The sequence below is a fragment of the Pinus tabuliformis genome, chromosome 8 (genome assembly GCF_031772625.1).
Source record: "Pinus tabuliformis cultivar Carrire ecotype Pingquan chromosome 8, CPIR1, whole genome shotgun sequence".
Classification (NCBI taxonomy): domain Eukaryota; kingdom Viridiplantae; phylum Streptophyta; class Pinopsida; order Pinales; family Pinaceae; genus Pinus; species Pinus tabuliformis.
The window spans coordinates 1,861,106,315-1,861,131,303 of NC_142294.1; the positions used below are offsets into that span (position 1 = coordinate 1,861,106,315).

Consider the following 24,989-nt stretch of genomic DNA (forward strand, 5'->3'; position numbering starts at 1 on the left):
TTTTGATAACCAGGAATGTACATTAATGATGCTTTCATTAGGGATTCTTTTAAAGCATCAAAGGAATCTTGCGCAACCTGATCCCAGATGAAGGGCACTTCCTTTTTCAATAGACGTGTATAACCTTTAGCAAGTTCAGCGTAATTTGGAATGAATCTCCTCAGAAAGTTTGCTTTCCCTTGGAGTTTCTGAATCTGAAGCAAATTTGAAGGTGGAGGCAAATTTATGATTGCCTGAACCTTACATGGGTCGAGACGAATCTCGTCCTTGGAGACTACAAAGCCAAGTAAACGACCTGAACTGACACAGAACAAACATTTGTGTGGATTGAGTCGTATCTTGTAGTGTTGGCAACATAGAAATATCGCTCTTAAATGCTGCGGATGATCAGTCTGCTTTCGCGAATGAGCCGGAAGGTCGTCGAGATATTGTTGAACGATGTTTTTGATGTCATCGAAGGCATAATTCATTTCCCTCTGAAATGTTGCCCCTGCGTTCTTTAAACCAAAGGGTAATTTGCGATATGCGAATGTGCCCCATGGACAAATAAATGCAGTCTTTGACTGGTCCTGTGGGCGTATATTTATTTGATTATACCCGAAGAATACATCCATAAATGAAAATATTTCACATCCGGCGCATTCATCAATTATCTGGTCAATGAAGGGTGTAGGGTAGTTGTCTTTTGGACAAGCTTGATTTACATCCCTATAATCGACGCACACTCTAATCGTTCCTTGTTTTTTCATAACAGGAACAATGTTCGATACCCAATCGGTTAGAGGAACCGGGTAAATGAAACCAGCATGGAGAAGTTTTTCAACTTCTGCCTTGATGGCAACGACTTTCTTGGGGTGCACCTGCCGTAGCCGTTGTCGTACTGGTTTGACATCTGGATACATCTTAATTTCGTGTTCAACGATACTCGAGTCAATGCCTGGCATTTCATTATATGACCTAGCAAAGACATCTCTGAATTCACGAAAAAGAGCGTTATATATTTCTAGTTTTGAAGGAGAACAACATTTGCCAACATAAATATTCTCTACAACCTCTGTTTTGGTCGAGATATTTATGGCTATAGTCTCTTCAATGTTGGACAAGTTTCACTCGGAATCCACCGTGTTTACAGTATTTGATAGGAAATCAAAAACTGAAGGATGATGAAGGTCATCAGGAGTACCTTCTTCACAATCCGGAAGAAGGGAACAATGGTGGTAATCTTCCCATGGTGCCCCTTCAATTACCATTGATTGAACAATTCCTTCGTCGGTGTAATGCACTCTCGACCAAGGATATTAAGGGGTGCCATATTCCTTAGACCTATCTATCCAAACGCTTGATGAGCATTGGTTTGGGTTTGCCTCCCACGCTAGGAACATTGATTGCTACAATATTTCCACTGGGCTTGGAGGCAATACCTGCTTATGATACATGTTTATATCGTTTTCTGAGATCTTTCCAATCGAAGATATCATATTGCAGGTTCCTACCGATGCTACTTCCGCCAGATTTATTGGAGGTGGAAGGGAAAAAATCCCCATTAATATAGGGTCTTTTAGTAGGCCTACTGTGATATTTTGAAGCGAATGGGGGCTTCCATGGATCATTGGGATGCTTCCCATAACTTGAGAACCATTGGGGATGAAGGTTTTTTGATCGACGATTGTAATCCCTCCTTGAAAGGGAACTGCAATCTTCCTAAAATAGGTCGACACAACAGCATCCATAGCATATATCCATGGTCTTCCTAGTAGGATGTTGTAATCGAGGTTTTCGTCGATTACTTCGACATCTATTTCTACTGTTTTCCCCCCTAGTTCAACTTGCAAGTTACTTAGAATACCATATGGGGTGTATGTTCGTCGATCCTAAAGTTTTCCAGCAACTCATCGACATAATACATGTAGATACCCCCTCATCAATAATTGTTCGATGAACAATTTTTTTGAGGGCTTTCACTTGAATGAGGAAAGCTAGTTGAGCTGGTAACTGAGGATCGTATCCTTTATGATTAAAGGACACAAGATTAGAATCCTTTGGGTCTATCCCACCAATTGCTGATAATAAAGCCTGCTTTTGGGATGGGAAAATTTGCAGTATCTCAAGTGTCGACATAGCGGATGGTGATTGGGCCAGATCTTCCACTATATTATAATGTTGTGCTGCTCTAGCATGAGGATTAAATGTCGACTTGTGTACTACTCCCTTTGGCGGTTTTATTGTTAGCTCAGGAATGATGGGCGGCGCAACTTCTGTTGAAGTTGTTGTTGAACTACTAGGTTGATCTTTATCCTTGTTGTTCGACAGCTGTGGATTCCTATAATCTTTGTTCCTTGTCGATATCAAAGCATCATTTTGCTGTTTCGAAACCGACAACATTAGCACTTTAGATGGGGAAGCATTTCCACTGTCAACCAGATTTGTTCCTGGATTTGGAAACATATCAGTTAATACTGCCGAGGTTTTTGAATTCTTGAAGAATTTTTTAAGCTCAGCTCTATACGGACAATCTGACGTCCAATGATCCTCATCGCATATAAAGCATGGATGATTTGGTTTCCTATTTCCAAAAGGGTTTGCAGAAGAATTTTCAGGTGATGATTCCTCCTGTTTCTTCTTCTTCCCTTTATTCTTCTTCTTGCCTCCTGGTTGCTTGGTTTCTTTGCCTTTATCTATCGAGACGACATTTACTTCCGAGGCAAGAAGTTCTTCTTTTGCATTTTGACCGGAAATCTTACGGGCCTTTTTAGATGTAGCCTTTGTCGATTTAGTCTGTCGTGCCAATCATGCCATCGCCGGCTTGAGAGTCATTGTTTGATTTAGGAGGAGGAGGGACCGAGAATTCCGGTCTGGGAGCGTCAGGTATTTTATTGTAGAGCGTGCCAGACTGAGTGTAAAGCAAGTCTAAATATTGCGCACGAGCAATAACTTGCTCTTCGGTGACGAATCCCCCTTTTGCCACATCTTCTGTAATGGAAGGTAACAAAGACTTAATAAACCATTTAGCTAAAAGTTGATCAAGAACATACGTTTTTACCATTTTACGATGACGTCGCCACTCATGAATATGATCAGATATGTGAGTTGCCGTTGTTTGTTTAAAATTGGTAAGAAGTTCTGTTCCCGTTTCGTACCTTATCGGTAACTGAAAATGGGTTAAAAAGGTTGTGGCTAGGGTACTGAAGTTGTCAAATGAAGCTCTGGGCAATTCGATATACCATTTTGCTGTCGAACCAGTTAACGTCCTATGAAAAAGGTGAAGCCTAATCGAATCATCGTTTAGGGTGTTTGATGAACACCACAGATGAAAGGTCATCACACGATTCGAAGGATCTTCACCTGGATTTCCATTAAATTTAGGAATATTTGACGGAAGTTTATGCGGAATCACTAGCCACCAAGGGGCGTAAGCGATTGGATCGTTTATTAGCCGATTTAGATCTGGTAACTCTAAAGTCACCACGAAGGGTAACTGTTGATTCAGGGTAGGTGAAGCATACCCAGGATAGGATGGAATCTCTTGAGCAGTCGGTCTTTGCATACCAGCATAATGCATTTGATGTTGGTAACTTTGGTAAGGTTGGTGGGCATAACCATTGTAGAATGGTTGATTTTGACAGTTTTGAATATACGGCTGCCCACTATTTGCAAAGATTTGTTGCCAGATCCTTGGTATACTTGTTGGAATTGCCATTGTTGGTATTGCACCAACCAAGGTTGTGAAGCCATGTGTTGTTGCCCGATACTAACTGTTTGACCAAGAGGAGGGGTAATTGTACCCGTTTGGGCTTATGTCATTCCACCAGTCGACGATTGTGGTTGAGTCGCAGGGTCAAGAGGCTGTTGCATTACAACCTGAGAAACATGAGTTTGGCATACAACAGGCAACGCTTGTACTTGCGACACTGTCACAATAGCTGGCGTAGTTGGTATATTTGACATAGGTAAACATTGTTGCATTGAATACACAACTCTTGGCTGTTGAGGCAGTATCGGCACCCAACTGCTAGATGTAATTCCAGCATAACCCGAATTTTGTTGTGAACTCCCATATGGTTGTCCTCCTGGAGGAGACAACGGAAGGGTATACTGCCCCCCATACGACGGTAATCCGGTACTTAAAGGAATTGTTTGCCCTTGAGGACTGGACTACCCAAATTGACATCCTGAAGGATCAATTTGTTGATACTCAACATAAGAGTTTTCGGATACTATTCCGGATGAACAAACAGGAACGAACCATACTATCGAAATAGCCCCTAAGTGGGCCCCATCTAGCGATTGAGAGCTAGTTGGGACAGATGGTATACTGGCGAACATTGTTGGAGTGATAGCAGGAAGTTCTGTTGTCGCTGTGTCGGACGAAACAGTCCTAGATGTCGACGGTTGTTCAGACATTTCTAGTCTATCCAAAAGATTACCTTGCAATTCTACAGGAGCTTCCGCTGGCGGTAGACTAATTTCTGATGAAGAAGGATACAGAGTGATCCCGACTCCAAATTGCGATGGAGTACTAGATGGAGGATCCTCCGCAATCTCTTCTATAGCAATCATACCAGGTGGAAGAGGTAGACCGTCAGGTTCGTAAAATATTTCTGGTGTCGAAGAAGGTATGGAATCTACAGCAACAGATGTTTGGGGAATAACACTCTCTGAACCGGTTGTAGATGAAACTGGTTTAGTAACACAAGTGTTTACCTTCAAACTAGGATCAGAGCTACTGTCCCTCGGTGGCTGCTGAACTTCTTCTGTAAAGGCAGGGATACCAAAAATGTTTGGAGTAACCGGAGCCTCTAATGGTGTTGGAACACGTGTTCTAACTTTACCAGGAGATTTCGAACCGGTTAAATGAGTTCGCTTTGTCCGTAATAGTTTCGATTCCGAAGACAAAGACAGTTGACTCGTAAGCCTCCGCGAATGACGGGGTTTCAATTGACTTTCTTCCACGATTACAGATTACTCGATCAACCAAAAATAAAGGGGAAGTATGTTTCCGAATTAGATGAATTTTAGATGCTTTGACACAACTTGTTTTTTCAATTTTTAAGAGTCGAGAAAAAACAAAAGATGACTCTAGTCGCCTTCGATTTTTAATGAGCCTGAAGTGACAAGTGCTCAGATGGACCTTTTCCGTTAAGGAGTTTGAAAAGGAACGAAAGGGACTGCTCTGGAAATCTAGACAGAGGGATTACCAACCAATCGCAAAACTGCAGAATACTTTTTACGGTACAGCAGTCAATCTTCCCAAATGTTGTGTTCAGTGCATTGCGATTGATAGGGTGGCAGACACGGCTTCCTATGGATAAAGGATTAAGCCTATTGTGGTCTCCCAAAATATAATTGATGGTACATGGGAGCACAAGTCCGTACTGGCACTTATCGTCTCAAAGTGGAGGAATCACCCAACCAACAGTGAGAACAACAGTTACTAGGCTTTACGACGCCGGAATACGTCTCTAGCCTAGACTTCTAGATGTTGTGTGTTAGGTTCCAAAGCGTTGTTAGATTCATTACATTTATTTTATAGTTGATCTTGCTTAAGAAATTTTCTTTTTAGGTTCACCGCATGATGTAGATGTATGATTCCTAAAATGCAATCTAAGATGATAAACAGTCGTTTTATCTTCTTTGTGCATTGAAAATCCTAGCTAAAAGAGAGACAATATTCTTTCAACAAAGAGCAAAGAGCACACACTATATGCACCATCCTAAATCAAACCAATCAAACAGTCTAAATGCAAATGCACATGCATGTATTTGTTTTCAGCCTTCTTAATATGTGAATGATAAAAAGAAAGCTAATGCACAAATCTAAATTATTTTTCAAAGCAACAATTACTAACAAGTTTCTTTTCAAAATCAAAATGAAGACATTGATGACACTTTGCGATTTGGAAATGAAAACTTGCTTTCGACACTAGAAAAAATACTAATTCAAATCAAATACAATAGTAACAGGGTAATCGACTATCAAGAACAATCAGGTACTCTTCTATGATTGAAAACGACACTTGCGACACTTTCAAATCAAGAAACGATAGTACAATTACGTTACTTCTTTGTAAAGGAGAACTGAAAATGACTCAACAAATACATAAAAACATTTACAGTTCTTTGCACAATGGAGGCAGAATAACAGCAAGGAAAGGGGTTTCAAACAAAGGTGTACTGACTACAGGCAACAAAACTCTTGAATAGATTTGAAAAGAGTGAACACAGAAACCAAAATTTAGGAACAATGTCTAGTCTGATCAGCGCACCTGTAACACAGTGAATTTGAAATGCATCGCACCTACTACACTCGGGAAGTGCGCTGAATTTGAGATTCACATAACAGACAGTGCACTGGACTAGGGACGAGACTTTGATTGGGTTCCGGGTCACAGTTTGCAGTTCAGTTTAGGGATTTTGGCCGAGCAAGTGGTAATCAGTAAATCAATGACAGGGGTAGATCTAAGGAGGTTACTAGAGCCACAACAAGGGCAATTAGAAAGCTTGTAAATCAGTTGTTTAATTCATAAACAAAACCAGAGATTGACTGAAGCAACGTTGATGCAGTTCGAAGGCTAGCTGGCTTGACTTCAGGCTCTGTCTGTAAGTTTATAAAGTGAACAAATGTAGTTAAATAATCAATCTATTCGCTCCCCAGCGAAGTCACCATTTTGTTACAGGGAAAAGTGTCTATGCAGAACTGCTAATCCCACTAAGGGTGGTAGCTACCTTAGAAACAAACAAAGTAAAACTACTTTCGTTTTCCTTTATGAAAGATAGATGAGAGAAGAATAAAGGAGACCAACCTCTGTCTTGCACTTGGTTCCTTGCTTGATTCCTCTCTCTTCTAATAGTCCTTTGCTACTTGCTTTCTTGTATACCCAGCTTCAAAGAGTACCTGTAGAATCAAAGCAGCATAACACTATACGAGAACATGGATCTATTATCATAAACAATCTAGGATCAGATGTAAATTGACCATACAAGTGCATAAAACATAAATCACACAAGATTATGGAGGAAAACTTGAATAGCTTTATTGATAATCAAGAAAGAGCCAAGAGAGTTACAACCAATTGTTCTGACCCAGCATCATCCTCTCAGCAAGTGAGCCCCTCTTCACCTCATGAAAAGCTTAGATCACCCAACACTATGATGTTGCCTCAAGAAACCAACAGCAATTCCTTACAAGATGCAAAATTCCAGCCTCTGGATCTCTGGGATGAGGGATCCATATATAGATGTCTGTAAGGGAAATGAGTAAGCTTGTGATTTGATTAGTGTCTTCCCTCTGATAGTTCTTTCTTCCACTTGGATATTGATGATCTCTTACTCATCCCTGGTCGAATTCAGAGAGGCAAGTGTCACAGGAGAAGTTTTTGGAAGATTCCATGCTTCTCCACCTCACGGATTTACACTGCCATTTGTCCCTTCTCGCCCATCGCACCCCATAGAAGGGATTTTTGAAATGCAATGCACCTACTGTGTGTATTTAGGTGAGATGCAACGCACTTTGCCTATGGAGCAGGTGAAATGGTCCAGTTTTGACCAGTTCTTAGTAGTTTTTCATGGAGAACTTCTGGGAGAAGCTGTAATCAGTTGACCTTGTTCTTTTAGGGGTTGGAACAACACTTTTAGGGACTTAAGAGCCCTTGGTTTATGGACATTTTATGCTTGGGGTTGCAGTGCCCAAAAATGTCTATAACCCCTGGCTCGGTCCTCTTGGCGGAGCAGACTCTGTTCCTCCTCTCGTTCCTTCAGCTTTACCGTTCGCTCCCCTCCTGGATTTTGGGTTTCTATTGTAAAGTTTGTCTGTTCTGTAGGCAAAGCTACTGCCACACTCCAGTTCTTGCTGTTGCTCTACCCCTGATGCCTCGTTTACGCCAAAGAATGGGATGCCGACGAGGCTAGCCGAGGCGTGTGCCTACCAGCTCGTCATCTGACTCGCCTTCCCTTTCCAGTGAGTTGCTTGTAGGCCGCTACCCCAGCACCCGTAGTGGGAGAGGGAGGTTCCACTCAACCAACTACCGCCATGGGTCTCCTTCTACTTCTGGCTTTTCTATCTTTACCTTTAATATCACACTGAATCGACCCAGGATAACTACTCATTTCTCGGTGGTTTTCCATGAAGACAACCAAACAGAAGACTCTGGTACCCATTCGGGGGGCTCGGAGGCAATCTCTGCTCCATCTTCATCTCTCCAGCTGGCTGTTGGAAATGCGCCTCGGCAGGATTTAAATGTACAGGTTCGCAGCGCTCAGGATGTGGTGATGGCTGATCCTGGTCCCTCTGCTCTGAATGCGGCTCAAGCAGGGGATTTGCCAGATTATGGTTGGTGTCGTATCGAGGAAGAGCCTCCTGATGACTAGTTCGTTCTCCCAAGACTCTTCTTTTTGCAGTGCGACTTTCACCTCTGGGCAAGTCTGTAAGGCAAACAGTTTAGTGGTTTTCTGGTGTCTTCTGGCTTTTTTGTTAATTTTGTATTATCATGTGAATCTCAGTCTGGTCCCCTGTGTGGGTACTACCAACAGACAGTATCCTCATCTGCTTTTTTTGACAGTTCTGCCTCTCATTAGTGCAGAGTTTTGACTTCGGTCACGTTGTATTTGTACCTCCTTACTTTGTTAATAGAATTAGTATTATTTAGAAAAAAAAAAAAACGATGAATCTCGTATACTCATCCAAAATAGCATGTTTTAATTAGAGCAGAAATAATCAATTCGTTCAAATTAAATACGAACATAGTTAATAAATTTTGCACAACAATTATCCAAATTGCATATAATTAAACCAAATAAATATTATAAGCATAAAAATTGAGCAAAAATTAGACATATTTCCAAATAAATGCCTTAATTTAGAAAATTCTCAAAATATGACATTTAGCAAAACATGTCTATAAACACCAAGGTAGAGATAAAAATTTCTCTGATACCAAATGATAGCATAATAACGATTCTATAATGCCGAACAAACACTTAAAAGAATCGAAATAAAAAACTTTAATGCCCAATAAATCATACCTCCGGCCATTGATGCTACTCGCACTCCGATGTGTTTCGTACACCACTACCTAGATCTTTTACACCACCTCAACAATTTCTCTTTGCTCTATTTGATGAGCGGGAGCCCTTTCTAGAATGTCTAGAATGCCAGAGAGATGAGCCACCTGCTGCTTGAATATGGAAAATCAAGACCTAGTAGTTCGGTAACGACTCGAACACCAAAGCCAAAGCATATGCATGACAGTGGAAATAGAAAACCAAACGAGGTTATTGAAAAGAGAATAACAAAGGGATTGCTCGAAAAGGCAACACCCACAAAGGCGGTGCATGAAAAATGAACTGCAAGCAAGATGCCTGCAAGTGGAACAGCATCAAAGATCACGCCTAAGAAAAATACGCCAAGCACGCTGTAGCAAGAATCGAACAATGAGGAGCAGCAACAACATAGATAAAAATTCACCGAAAATCTCTCATCCATGTGGCACTTCCAAGCTCTCCTCACTCTAACTTGATGGTGTAAGGTTGAAGGGGATTGAGTTGGTGAGCTTGGGGACCAAACAAAAGTATTTATAGCCAAGCTTCCATCAAGCTTCTATTGGCTATGTGTCAAGTGTTCCACAAAACATGGTAGAGAACTGCAGAAAGAGTAATGGACCACTCCAGGAGCTCCGAACAAGAAATTAATTAACTGCAGTTGGTTTCTGTAATTGAAGGCAATGACTGCATTTGTTTTCCAAATTATCGGCGGCCAGTGGGAGCCGTAAAGGGAGCTTAACATTACATCCTATCAAAACTTCTAAATAGATGCCAAAACGAATGAATTTAAGCCAAATTTGTCTTTCACAACCCTATTTTTCCTTTCCTTTGTCCAACTTTTGTTGTGGATTGATTCCTTTCAATTTCTTTTGGTACATAAAAAAGATTTGCATCTGCGTGCACCTACTCAGGCGGAAACAATTAGTTGAGCAGAAGAATTCATTCAGATCATCGTAGTTCCTCCACTGTGAGTGTTTGGCTATCCCACTTCTATTTCTCACGGCTTCCTCTTTAATAATATAATAAATAGGAGTCACAACTTTTCTAAGAAATGACTTTTCGTAACCACCCTATGTTGGCTTTATATTTTTCCCTGTTACAATACCAGCCAACTCCCCATCGAGTTCATACGCATTATGATGGTAAATATAACAGAGGCTTTCTGGCATAAATCATAGATTTGCAACTTCTCCCCAAATAAGAAGATAAAGTCCCATATATAAAAGTTTACGATGTTGCACTTCCTGCTATATAGTGGGAAATCAGAGATTGCTTTTGCCACCAAAATATTTACACCAATGTTTTTCATTTTTGAAAAACTTTTTCATGAGAAAATTCAGTGCATTGTCATCCAACTTTGATATTCGCAGCATAAGGGCTTAAATTTCATTCATGAACCATGACAATCATTTCCTTATTAAAATTTTCAAAGAAGCGTGATAGGCGTGCGAGATATTTTTTGGTTGAATTAAAGTTATCTTTCCATGGTTTTCAACATTCTGGAAAGCTCACTGACCTTTTTTCTATAGAGGAGGAAACATATGTGGTATGAAGAGGATGAATAGTTGGTGCATCTAATGTAGGGAAATACTATGTCAGGTGGACAATAATATTTTCAAAGTAATAATCGGTTGGTTAAGGCGGTGCAGTGAGCTTCCAACGTTTCAAAAAGTGTAATGTGTTTGTTTTTTTCATATTTAAAAATTGTATATTTTTTTTGTAATCTTGGTAGGATTACATCTTCACTATGCCCAATATATCACCCTGATCTTTGTAGGGAATTGAACCTATGACTTCACATCAAGAGTGCCTTAGCAAAGCATCCAATCACCATCTATTCAAGACCCTAAGGACAAAATTTTATTTATTTTTATTTAGTGTTAAGTGTGATAATTATTGTCTTTTTCAATTAAGATGATGAATAGTATTTCTAATAAGTGTACTAATTATTTGATGTTTTTTAATTTTTTAATATATTTTTTATTGGATTTTATTTAAATTTTAATGAATATTTTTTAAAATAGGAAATGTGAGTTCTATATTGAATATTTTTAAATATACTATATTTTAAATACTAAAAAATCACAATTGAAAAATTATGAATGAAAAAATGGATTTCGTCTGTATTAGCGTTTCAATACTTTGCTTTGTGGAGCTTTGCACAACTATCACGAACAAATCACCAACTCGTCCCCATGGCGAATTTGGGCATGAGTTTTATGGTTTCTGTCATCTAACTTTGGTATTGGCTCTGACTTGGGTATTTTCCTTATGTGCACATTTGTAAACAAAAGAACTAAGTGCTCCCTTTGATTGGCCACATTTCCTTCCTAAAATCAAAACATAGCTTGGAGTTAATCAACAGATCTTTCTTTGCAACTATTTTCCGATGATGTTCAGGCCATGGAAGGCTACAAATGTTACATATAGCTACTACTGTAGCTTTAATCTTAGGAAGCTGCATGATGGCTTGATGTGCATCAACAAGATCAAGAGGAAGAATATTATAGAGCACATACAACTCTAATTTTTTCTCAACATCTTTATTAGTGCCCATAATCTCTGGAGCAACTTAAGTAGACTTTGTTTGGGTGACCGCCTTCAATACTTCTAACAGTACTGCAACAATTTGGTATGTTTTTGCTAGTTGAGTTTGATTAACCTGATGAGCCACATTATCAAGTGCCTTAACATAGTTCTCATGACATTGTCGATAAAAAGTTCTACATTTCTCTTGCATCACTTTTATTCTTCCTTCTTGAAAAGTTGGTTCAACATCCCTTTTGAGTATTTACAAGAGAGTTGTCTTGAACTAGTGAACACCTTTGCAGTTGGATGTAGGGTCCAGTCTATGAGATTTTTTGAATACATGGAATCGACAAAGATATGTGGTGCGAGGGCTGTCATGCTCAATGTCATTAGTCACACAAAGAATCCTGACGATCTTAACATAGATCCATCCTCCCCATAGTCGTGTAATCGACAAAGCGCGAACCCCAATCCGAAACATGAAATTCATTTTCATATGGAATTCGACAAAGCGCGAACCCCAATCCGATACATGAAGTTCATTTTCATATGGAATTTGTTTTTGCGATTTTCAGGTGTTGAATATTTGAATTCATCTTGAATTTGGTTGTTTATTTGAATATCATTAACTTTATCATTCTATATATAATTAGTTAATTAATTAAAAAATATAACTCAAAGGTACAATTATTACTATAATCAAAATCATATATAATGTTGTTGTGAATAAAGCGCATAGGTTTGATTTAATAATCCACTAGAATTTCAATCATATCTAATGTTGTTGTGAATACAACTCATTTCTTTGATATAATAATCCACATATTCCAATGGAAGCGAATGTCATTATTATTTCAAATTCCAATTGATGAGAATATTTTAACTAACCTACTTTGTATGATATCATAAGCTAATTTTATTTTTTATTTTTTATATATACTAATGTTGAAAAATGCAAGAAGAAAATCCTAATTTAATTTTGTCCTTGAATTAAATTAGGAATAAAATTGTAATTCCACATCACAAGACAACTTGTACGAGTTAACTAAGTTAAATTGACTTAGTTGGCATTGTTAATTTAAGTTGAGGGTCTAACTTGAGTCATGTAGAGTGACTCCTACATTATAAGAGCCCTAGTTGAGTTTATTTTGAGTTGTAATTAATTAATTTAGTTTAACTGAGTTAAAGTGAGTTGAACTAGTTCCAATTGATGGAGGAACTAGTAAGAGGGCAAACAGCAAGGTGTTTCTTCAAGTGTTCAACCAGTTAACTGATGATTCACTCATAGATTACTCATACATGTTAGATCTGAGAGTTACCTAGTTGAGATTGGAGTTAAGGGACAATGTACTATCAGTTGTATAATCATATGAACTGTAGAGGTGGTGCATGCAGTCAGAGGAAGGCCTATGAGGATGGCACAATCATATTGAGGAATTTCCCTAATTAATAGTGGACTAATTCCCAAGGAAACAATGCAAGGAAATAGGGACTTAGTAAAGAAAAAAAATGGTTAAGTATTGGCCTAGGCTTGTCTAGGAAGCTTTGAGGCAATTAGAGATAGTGGAGAGGTTGTTCGGACTTGAGACAAGCATTGTAATCTTCTCATATTTTTTTACTAATGCAATATATAGATAAAAAAGGTTTTTAGTTGTGGCTTTCCCCAGGAAATCATTGTGTAATGAGTTGATTGAATTATTTCTCTTGTATGCTTCATGATTTCACAGTCATTTAATTGTTTCAACTGATAAGTAGAGTAGATTCAAGTCTACTTTTTTAGTAAATTACAATTAGCAGTTTGAATCTACAAGGAATTTCTACATGGTATTATAGCAGAAATCACTTTAGAATAAGAGAATACGAGTTTGTCTTTTGTAGGTGAAATCGAAGTTGTAGTATCATTATTCAGAGCTAGTAGGATGTCGTTCTACAAATTGAGACCTAAATATTCCCTTGAGGTTAGTTCAAACTATATTGCTTGGAAGGACACGATGGAGGCAATTTTTAAATACAACAGGCTGAAGGAATTCATAGACAAAGATATTCCTAAGCCTCCAACAACTGATGCTCAAGATATGGCAGAGTGGAGGAAATGTGTTGCAAAGGAAAGAAGGATCATACTAGAAGGAGTTCGAGATCATATTGTCTCGAACCTCCATGGGAAGGAGATTCCATATGCAATGTGGAAGGCCTTGACAGACTTGTTTTAGAACAACAATGACCAAAAAAGCTGGCACTGAAGAACAAGCTCAGGAAAATTCAAGATCGAGAAGGGCGACACAATACCAAATTACTTGATTTAGTTCACCCAATGTCGAGATGAGCTTGGAAGTGTTGGTGTTACAGTTGTTGAAGATGATATGGTCATCCTAGCACTTCTACGACTTCCCAAGAGATGGCACAACTACCAGAATTCAGTAAATGGGAGGGAGAAGCTACCATAATGGGAGCGTTTGTGGTAAAACTTGGTGCAAGAAGAGATTCAATGGAACACTAGATATGGATCCTCATCCAAGCATGATGAGGAGGAGAATTGTGCCTTGGATGGAAAGGAAAAGAAAGGGAAAGGGAAGTCATCCCATTAAAAATCAGATTCTAGTTAGGCAAGCAAGAAGAAGGACTTGTTGAAGATTAAATGTTTTCATTGTCGCAAGCTACGACACTATGCCACGAAGTGTCCACACAAGAAGGCCAACAAGAAGCCCTCAGAAGAAGCAACAGGTGAAGCTCTTGATTCATAATTCGAGTTGGATTTCACCTTCATTTATTTCATGGTGACATCGGTGATGGGTAGTGTGTGGTATCTGGATAGTGGAGCCTCATTCCATATGACTGGCAACAAAGAATTATTCAGTGACTTGGAGGAGAAGGACCTCCAAATGCACATCAAAATGGGAGATGATGGAAGGTATAGAGCGAACATCATCGGTACTATTACTTTTCAGAGGGAGTCTGGTTCTCCTCTCACATTAAAAGATGTCATGTATGTTCCGGGTTTGAAGAAGAATTTAGTTTCAGTTGCTATGTTGAAGGACCATGGCTACGATGTGATATTTCACAAAGGAAAGAATTTTCTTCGTCACATAGCCTGAAGACAAGTGAAGCGGATTAGAGTTCGAGTGAAGAACCTCTACAAATTGGATATAGTTGATTGTGTTGCCTTGAGCACAAAAATAGAGAAGGTGAAGAGTCGAGACATCGGTGAATTGTGGCATAGAAGATTGGGCCACTTGCACCACAGAGCTTTGAAGATCATCTAAAATATTTCTACAGGACTTCCCAAATGTACACTAAAGCAACGAGATACATGCAAAGGTTGTACATTGGGGAAGTACACCAAATCCACCTTTCATGATACAGATAGTTGTAACAACCCTCATGAAAATTCCATGTAATAAAAGTTGATAAATGCAAAATAATAAACATAGTTGATGGGACACTTATTCCAAGATGAATGTTGGGTAAGACATCCTAGTGTGGGTGTTCATTGGTTTATTATGGCTAAGGAAATTGGAAAAGGAAATGGTTAATACTTAAAAAGGAAAAATGGAATTTTTGGCATATTTATTTATGAAAATAATGGAAATTAGGAGAAAATGAAGGTGAAACGTCACAACTTGCTTGTGAGGAGGAAATGAAGGAAAATAATGAAAAAATGAAGAAACTAGAGGTCACATTGATAAAAAGGCTTCTAAGGACTAGTTGGCACATTTTTTCAATTCAATTTTGGATCTCTATCATTATTTTCTCTCTCTCTCTCTCTCACTCTTGGACACTTGGAGTTATATTGGAGCACTTTGGGATTGGATCAAGCAAGGTAAAGAAGGCAAGAGGAAGGAAGAAGAAATCAAGGAAGAGCAGGATCAAGCAGCTACAACAAGATTCTTTGGAAGTATAGATTTACATGTGTGATTTCCTTGCTAGATTCAACATGCATGGTATTGCATGTGGTTCTTTGCTGTCATGGCATGGGTTTTTCTAGGTGTGACAATGTTTGCAGCCTAGCCTTTCCATTTCTGGATAGCCATAGAGTGATGGGATTCTCTTGTTTTGGTTGATATGGATTGTTGGATGGATTTGAAGCTGAGTGAGGTGGATCTCCGAAAGAAAGAACACATGACATAGTGATCCCTGAATTGAAATCTGGATTGCGGTAAATCCAGTGGCCTAGTGACCCTTGAACCAGACTGTGGGTTGTAGTAAAGTCAAGTATTGTGTTCCTCAATGGGCCTAGGAATCCTCGATCGATTAATTCTAGGATATACGGTAAATCCTAGAGGTGGTTTTCCTTAATTATGCCTAGGAATCCTTTACAGTGAATGGCGGGATATACGGTAAATCCTAGAAGGTGGAGCCTTGGTTTAGGGCTTAGTGATCCCTAGATCATATTAGGGATTGCGGTAAAGCCCGAGAGACTAAGAGACAAGAAAATTCCTCACAGTATAGGTGGAGAAATCCGGTTGCATCGATGCTTGTTTTTTCCTAGTAATCTAGTGGAGATCATGGTAAAGACTGTTATTACATGTTCATTTTGTTGGCCTAGTGATCAAGTGTGGATTGCGGTAAAGCCAGGCTTTTATCGATGAGGGTGAGGTGGATTAGCCTCGGGATGCCTTGGTTGGTTCTTTTGGTTTGAGTTCCACATTCATGCTTGGAATATGGCACAGGGGTGATTGGATGAAGAGAGACTTAGATCAACCAATATATGGTCGGGTGGAACGTGGTAGTCCCATCCTGGGTTGGCTTTTGAATTCATTAATAAGAGGTTATTTCCTTTGCATCTTATGTATAAATGTATTGGTTTATATGTGGATTCTATGGATGATGTATCCTTGATATTTCTGTTGTTATTATGTTGGTTATAACTATGTATTATGATAATGATGATGTCTAGCTCTCCTTATGTTTTGATTTGTAAATGAATGAAAAATGTAACTATAACCTAATAGATGATAATTCAGTTAATGATATAAGGGAACAATGCTTCTTAGCGATTATAAGATAAGTATGAGATTCCTATGCTCAGATATGTTGTTTAAACCTGTAGATTACATATTTGTGACATGTTTGACGAAATTCCTCTCATGGCTAGTAGGGGTTCAATCAAGTCCTTGTTCAAGAAATTGCATTTGTATCACTATTCTATTGTTATCTTTCAATTCTGAGAGTGTCATTGAGTTCTGAGCTGTGACTTGAGCTCTAGGCCTGGAAAAGTGACTCAAATCCCAGAGTCATAGGCACAGGTATGAGGAGAAAAGTCCCCATTTCCATGCATACCCATGCTGTGGGAGAGCCTGGAGCCTCCTGGACGCATGCTTATCCATATCAAGGGAGCGTCAGGGGTTAAATGGTCTAAAAATTTAGTTGGTCTCAGGGGCTGGTTACCTGAGTGGTTGGGATGGCTCATAGGAGTTTTGTTGCTGACGTGGGAGGTATGTGTGTTATGTTTCCATCGATTCCACTTGCTTAAGGTCACCTAAGAGGTTGAATCCCATTATTGTGGCCTCTCATCACATATTTACCCCGGTTGGTCGGTAACTTGGGTAGATGTGGGATGAGGGTGCTACAAAGTGGTATCAGAGCATGGTTTACCCCTTGACCTAGATGGGTGGCGTGTGTTGGTCATGAATTCATGTCGGTTGCACATATGTTAATCATCCTTGTGGTATATATGTTTGTTTCATATGCATGGTGTCGATCATGGTTTTGGTGATGTCTCCATGTGAAATAGGATGTTATTGTTGTGAAGTGTGTCATCATGAGTGTATGATTGGTTACATGTTGTTATTGTCATGCATGAGGTCATGAGCGTATTGTTAGTGTACATTGGTATGGTTGTTATTTTCATGCATGAGGTCATGGTATGTGTAGTTGATATGGTCATGCATTGATGACTGGACTCTAGCTAGAATGATGGTTATATGCTTATGTATTATATGTATATATGTTGACATAATTATGTTATACATGGATTACGCTGATTTGTTGATCCTATAGATGAGATATCTTCCCCTAATTTTGTTAAGGTATGTTGGTTTATTGTGATTTGGTTTAGCTGAGATAGTATGTCTTGCAGGAATGAGATCAAAATGAATAGCAAGATGGTAGAATACAGACATTCTCCCTATGAGTCAGATGAGCACCATGGTCAAAATAACCATCCATACATTCAACACGATATCAATGAAGCCCCCATGAATACACATATTAGAACCAAATCGCATCACAGAACTTAAAACCCCTGGGTAAGAAATTCCAGAACCAGCCAGCCTTCCTGTCTGCCCAACCAACCCCCCTCTGTTATAGTGTTGCTTCCCCCTATTTATAAAAGGAGGGGGAGAATTTATCAAACATGATTTAATACAAAATATCCCTGGGCCGAGTCTCAATAGTCAGATCAGCTGGCTGTCTCAGCGAAGGTGAAGCTTTATTTCCCAAACTGTGATTACAATAGGGTTTTCCTGCATTTCTTGGAATCTTACATAAATTAATGAACAGAGAATGAAGTTGGAAAGAGGAAGGAGGAGGTGTCCCTCTACTATTCTTGTGGAGGCCTCTGGTCGAGCCACATCCTTGCCGTGATGCATTTCTTTGCTATTGAAGCGGTTCGCTGTCTATTCTCCTTTAAATTCTTTCGACGTTGACTATGGAGGCATATTGCAGACTGATCCTTCCTTGAATGTGCCCATATCTGTTTTGAATGATCCATCCCACATGATTTACTGCTAAAGATGCTTTAGGGGCCAACTTTGGCGTTTCATCCTGAAACCTCCTGTTGAACGCAATCGACACCCTGATTTGCCTGGGATATGTATTACAGTGTAGCAAAGTAGTATTCTGGGTGCGGCTTTTATTGCGGAAACACACGAAACAGGTGAGTTTTGATTACTTTCTAATTTTTTCCTTAGCCCCTCACGCTTTCATCCCCTTTGTACTTCTTCCTTCATGTGATCAGGGGCTTGATCGAGCACTTAGCCCTCAGGCGTTAAGGCCTATGGAAACTTGTTTGGGGGCCCTTTTCCTTTATAACTCTAGGAGCCTTCATTAACTCTTTATACTACATCGGCCGATATCCCGGACGCGAAACCCTTATATAATACACCTTAATAAATTATCGCATCTGGGGGCCTTTTCCTTATCGCAATTGTAGCCGGGGAGGATATTGGCGAGAACTAAATTTTCACTATGTTCGATCGTCGATCTGCGGGTGATGTCATCATTTCCACATGTCACTGATCCAGGTGGATATTGGTGGCCACCTACCTATTCCACGTGGACCTGCACCATTGTTTCTTTCAGTTTTTTAGTTTCCTTAATTGTAGCACAATTTACTATTTTTGGCAGTTTTTTCATGTCATGAACTTTCGGAGCCGTTTTGAGGCCCTAAACGACGTTTTTTTCGCAATCTCACTTCAAGCAATTACATTGAAATTGTGTTTTTAGTTGTATTCCTCGAAGAGATCTTTCCAATGAGGTATCATGGGCATCAAACGAAGATAATATGACCAAGTTACGACCCCAGGAAGTTGGCTGCCCAACTAACCCCAATGGGACCCATAAACTATTGGTGTTACATCTCCTCGGGTTAGGGTTTTGGTTGTTTAGGGTTTTCTCTTATTGTTCAATAATAAAAATGTTGTTGAGCCTCATTGTAACTCAATTCAAAGGAATGTAGCTACCACATCTCTTTTCAGATATAAGCTAGCATTGCGCAAGCTAGTTTGTAAGCATATTTCATTATTTGATATTAATGAGAGATAGTATTATTTCTGCTGCATCTTTGTATTTATGGTTATATATGTAATTTGTTGTGTTCCTATTTAAATTCAGATCAGTGGTATCAGAGCGGTTTGCTCTTTCTCTATTTTTCTTTTCATGTCCCCAACGAGGTTGGGATATAAGGAGCTAGGGCTCGAACTGGTCGAACCTTTACAAGACCAGCCTCGGAAATCTCGATGGCCTACCATGGGGGAAGAAAAGAAAGACGGGTGAACAGGAGATCCTATCAAAATATTTCTCGAGGAGGCCTTCGAGAAACAAAGGAACGCGATGATGGATAACTTTGCTCAGATCCTTCAACGGTTGCCCACTGGCGACACATCCACATCCAGAAGCCACTCTGGAGGCTCCACACCTTTTAAGATACAAGTAAACTTTGACATTCCCATATTTGATGGCCAAATAGATGCGAAATACTGTTCAAGGCTTGGGAAGAGTCAGGTCGTGCAAGCAATTCAGAGAATTTTAGTCTGAAGGAGCATGGAGGCGTTGCATATGTTGCCTTCCCTTCATTTCTTAAAACAGAAAGTTTCCTCGATGGAGCGGGGAATATACAAACAAACAACCAGGCCTTCCTGGATTGCCTCAAGGGTTACGATGATAAACCAGCCCTCGTCCATCAGGGAGCTCTTAAGCTGTTCCTGGATATTATGGAGAAAACTGATTTCGAAGCAAAGGTAAATTCATTTATCTAAATACAACTCTCAAAAGTAACCTCAATTTCACATCAAGCGGGTTTACTTCTTCAATTATTATAGATAAAATATTGAAATTCAAAAGGAAAAGTAACATTGTGTCGATGTATTCCAAATCGATCAGTTACAGGTTTCTGCGGACTCCATACAAAGAAACCTCAAACCCATTATATTTGTGGGTCATTCCTTAGGAGGGGCAGTTGCAACCTTGGCTACACTATGGGTTCTGGGAAAGAGGTCAAGGAAAATCTCTCCTTTTTGTATTACATTTGGTTGCCCTCTGGTTGGGGATGAAAGACTTGTTGAGGCAGTTGGCCGTGAGAATTGGGGAGGCAACTTTTGCCATGCGGTTTCCAAACATGACATTGTTCCTCGGATGCTCCTTGCACCGCTTGAGGAAATTTCTGCGCCTTTGACTGCTATTTTTCCCTATTGGCATGGCAAAGTTCCATATTCTTCTACGCAAGAGGCTTGTAGGATTCTTCTCAGTAATGTCCTGCACTATACTTCCAACTATGTTTTTGATTCTCAAAAGTGGTCAGACAGGGCCACGAAGAGAAGCCCGTACAGACCTGTTGGCACTTACATGTTCTGCTCAAGCCATGGCGCAACATGTATTGACAATTCTGACACTGTTTTGAAGATGCTTCATTTGACGATGCAGAGGAATGAAAATCCTTCGAATATTACAGTAGAGGAATGTTTTTCAGAGCATATAGTGTATGCTTCGGTTTTGAAACATGTCATAGAAAACACTAAATGTGCGAGAAAATTTGCAAATCCTGATTCCAAAATTTCTTTCGCCATGGGAATTTCAGTGCAGTTAGAAGCGATTGGTATTGGAGCTCAGGTAATACTCAATTCTTTTCTGGATTAATATTCTTTCGAAAGAACAAAAGAATGTAATACGTTTTTTTATATGAGTAAATATGTCTAAAATGTAAGAGAAATATAGAATTACAGTTTGGGTGCTTTTAAGAAGTCATAGATTCAGATCAGGGGAGTAAAGTATGTATATCTCCATTAATTTTACCAGTCAAATCACTGCAAGGTACACACAGGGATTTCCCCACCTCTCTGCAAGGTCTGCCTAACATGCCCACAGAGGGATCTACTCCGTACCACGGCTGTAGAGCCCTTCTTGAGATGGAAAAACATTGCAATCTAATTAATTACCCGTCTTTACTGTGAATGCTGTGCTTCCTAGGCTGGCCTTTTCAGCTTTCTGCATGCTAGTTTATGTATTGTGTAAGACCCGATATAAGATTTTACTGGAGCGTTGTGTTATCTGCTCTTCTGCTCTTTTGAATTTTATCAGACACAATAATCGATGTTTGAAATGTTGTTGAATTGGTGATGATAACTTTGTGCAGAATGATCATGCACAGCTTGCCCTACGAAAAGCTGGAGAAACTGAAAAGAGGTATAACACAAATGTTGACAAGCTAGCTATTGAATTAAGCCTAAAACAAAGTAGCATGGCAGAGCTTGAATGGTATAAAGAGGGTTGTGAGAAGGATGGTGGCATCGGATATTATGATGCCTTCAAGAACCATAACATGAAGAGCGATATCGAAGCGAATTTGCGTAGGGTAAAGCTTGCAGAGTTTTGGGATGAGATTATTGAAAAGTGGGAAGGTCATGAGTTGCCAAGTGATTTCGAATCCCAAAATAAGTAGATAAATGCTGGCAATACATATAGAAAACTGGTAGAGCCTCTGGATATTGCATATTATTATCGCACAAACAGCAATGGCAACTATCTTTCAGATGGAAGACACAATCGCCATAAAGTTCTTGAGAAATGGATGGAAGAGAAGGAAAAAACTCGCAGTTCACGAGGTCAACGACGCCGCACAAAGCGTGCATCCCTCACTCCGGACTCGTGCCTTTGGGCACGTGTAGAAGAGGCTTTGAAAGAATTGAAAAATATGAAACAGGGCCAACACCAAAGCGTACAAAATCTTGAAAAGTTTGAAGATTATGTAACACAGATGGAAAACGATCTCAACATTTCTCGAGATGTTTTCTTCGAAGGAAGCAGCTTCATGATGTGGTGGGAAGAATGGAAAGAATATAAGAAAAACCAATCCCCTGATTGGAGCTCTCCTTTATGTCAGAAAATGGAAAAGTTGCAGGCTATTTGAATGGAAAAGCTGTTCAGAACATGATCTTCTCCTGAATGGAGCTTTCCTTTATGTCAGACAATGGGAAAGTTGCAGGTTATCTGAATGAAAATGATGTTTACAGCATGATCCTCCAGTTAGGTTGCTTGTAATGTTTTCGAGATTCAAGGAAGAGGGTTTTCTGCTAATTAGATTGCTGGTTTTGTTTTAGATATGCAATTTCTGTTCCTACCTCCAAGTAAAAGACCTTTTACAGTGAGGTCGCTTCTTCTGGAGCTTCTCCCAATAGGTTATTTTTCTGAATCGCTCAACATTTTGATTTTGTGTATTTTGCTGCGAATTTTCCAAGAAGAATTGAACTTTTTCCTATGTAGCAATTCTAATGTTTGATAAATGCGCCTCCCCATCTTTGAATAAACAAACCCTGGCCATTGGATATGCTTAGAGTTGCACTATAAAGTTTTATATATATATATAAAAGGAAAAATGAGATTGTTGAAGTTCGTCAATAAATTATTGATGAATATTTGATCAAACTAATTGTTATTTTGATTTTCTAATTTATTGTAATTTATGTATATATTTACCAGACAATGTGGGCATAGGCTTTCCTTTATATATATATTTACCAGACAATGTGGGCATAGGCTTTCCTTTATATTGTATTCGACAAGTTTGAAAAATATTATTAGAAATAATAACCATAATATTCTTTTAATTATTATTTTGTTTTTTTAATTTATTTTAATTTATGTATATATTTACAAGACAATGTGGGCATAGGCTTTCTTTTATGTTGTATTTGAGAAGTTGAAAAATATTATTGGAAATAATAACCATAATATTCTCATAATTATTAGAAATTATAGAATATTATGTCAATAAATTATATTTTATTTTTAGGTTGATAAGTATGTTTATCTTGGATTAGATTTTCGCAATTTTAAATCAATGAGCAATAATGATTAAATAGATGGTAGGAATTTAACCTTCACAAAATATTTTAGAATATGTTTAGGAGTGTACACAAATCCAAAGTTGAGATTTACATCCAATGTAGTCATGCTTTTTTTGCCAATGTACTTAAATTGGTTAATAAAAAACGCGTCATCTATTAACAAGTGTCATATAAAGTGAATTATGATTTTTTTTGGGTATGTGGTATTAATAAGCAAAGGTATTGACCATTAGTATTTTAAAAATTAAGAACCTCTATAATAAAGTAAGGTAAATATGTATGGTTAAGAATTTTGTTCCATGTTTGTTTTGTTTTTTTGTTAGTGACAAAAAATGACAATTAAGCTATCTAATTTTTTAAAATGTATATATATATTTAATTTATATATTTTTAAGAATAATAAAATTATAATTTCTTTTGTTTTTAATAATTTCTAAAATTTTAGCAACATATAAATGCTTATTATAAATTGATATCTCTTCCTATCTAAAAATCATTTAATTTAAATATAATCATTAAAACAATTTCAAATTTCATATAACGTATTATCTTATATTTTAAAAAATTAAAAAAATATTTTAGAAAAAGTACTCATACTCATTAAAAATCAATAAAATATTATATAAAAATACTTACCACAATTATTAAAAAATCTCATCTAACAGGTTATAACCTTTCTTCATATCTATTTCTAACCGTAAGAGTGGTGGTTTGGGATCCATACATAATGGAAAGTCCCTTCAACCACTTCCTAGACAGTATTAAACTAAGTTGTTTAGCTAAAACTAAATAATTCGTAAGTGTATTCATCATTTTTCCGAGGCTTAATTATTATTTTGTTTCTCACTTTACAAAGTGAGAGGGTCTCCTTTTATGCGGGAGCATAATATTCTCAAAATTGATTTTGTAACTTTGGTTCAACGGGATCATGGAAATTTTTTTAAAGGGGAGTATATTTTAAAAGTTATATAAATTAAAAATAGTGATTTTTTCATGTAAATATAAGTGTTTTAGTTTTAAAATGAATCGAGTTTTTTTGGGAATTTGATGAGCTAGTACTCTTGGTTTTGTGATAAATTGTAAAAAAACAAATTATAATATACTTTTAATGATGAGGACAAGTGTAATTAAATTAGTGAATTGTTAGAGGAGAAGTGTAGTTAAATTAGTGAGATGTTAGAAAGAGACTTTATCTTGTTTATTGTAATGGTTGATATTTTAATAAGAAATGGTTAGACAAGATAGCCAATAAAGGCCTATCAGAAAAGGCAATAGAAGGCAAAAAGAGTGAGTAATAGGCATAGGAAAGGCTAAGGCAGAGTACAATGTATGTGTTATAGAAATTGGTTATTAAAAGCATATTTACATGCTTTTGTGTTTATCTTTGTCTAGGGATTTACAATGAAGTGATTGCCTCGATTTGAATGTGAATAGCAATATGAATGAGTGTATGATTGTTTACTCAGGAATTTGTGTGTTTCCTATAATGACAAATGAGTGTACAAAATGTTTCTTAGGAAATTTAATAGAATATGTATGCATGGGTTTCAATGGCTAGTTGGTTTTCCAGAAGAACTTACAAGAAAATTGGAGGAGCAATCATTGTCCAAAGATTATTCACAAAACTATTCATATTCTTCACACCAAAACCAAATTACAAGCCATATAAATAGTGCACATGAGATCCAACATATTCCTAAGAAGGAATTGTTTGTTGAGAGAATCTCTCAACAAAACCAACAAAGTAATCTACCTATTTACTAATGTAAGCATTATTCCAAGTCCCCCCTTTAATGCTTACATTACATCATTACAAAGATTAATAAAAAAAATGACAAATTACAATTCACATGTCACAACTATCTC

The 24,989-nt window shown here is 38.1% G+C and overlaps 1 pseudogene across 1 annotated transcript in view; it reads left to right on the forward strand.

Moving 5' to 3' along the window:
• LOC149243748 (lipase-like PAD4) overlaps positions 1-22,588 on the forward strand; it is a 30,135-nt pseudogene extending 7,547 nt beyond the window's left edge. Inside the window, exons 2-7 of the transcript XR_016246034.1 lie at positions 7,818-7,914; positions 8,126-8,363; positions 8,497-8,529; positions 19,751-20,021; positions 20,170-20,889; positions 21,413-22,588. The product of XR_016246034.1 is annotated as a lipase-like PAD4 (transcript). The remainder of the gene's footprint in view (positions 1-7,817; positions 7,915-8,125; positions 8,364-8,496; positions 8,530-19,750; positions 20,022-20,169; positions 20,890-21,412) is intronic.
• The last annotated feature ends 2,401 nt before the right edge of the window (positions 22,589-24,989 follow it).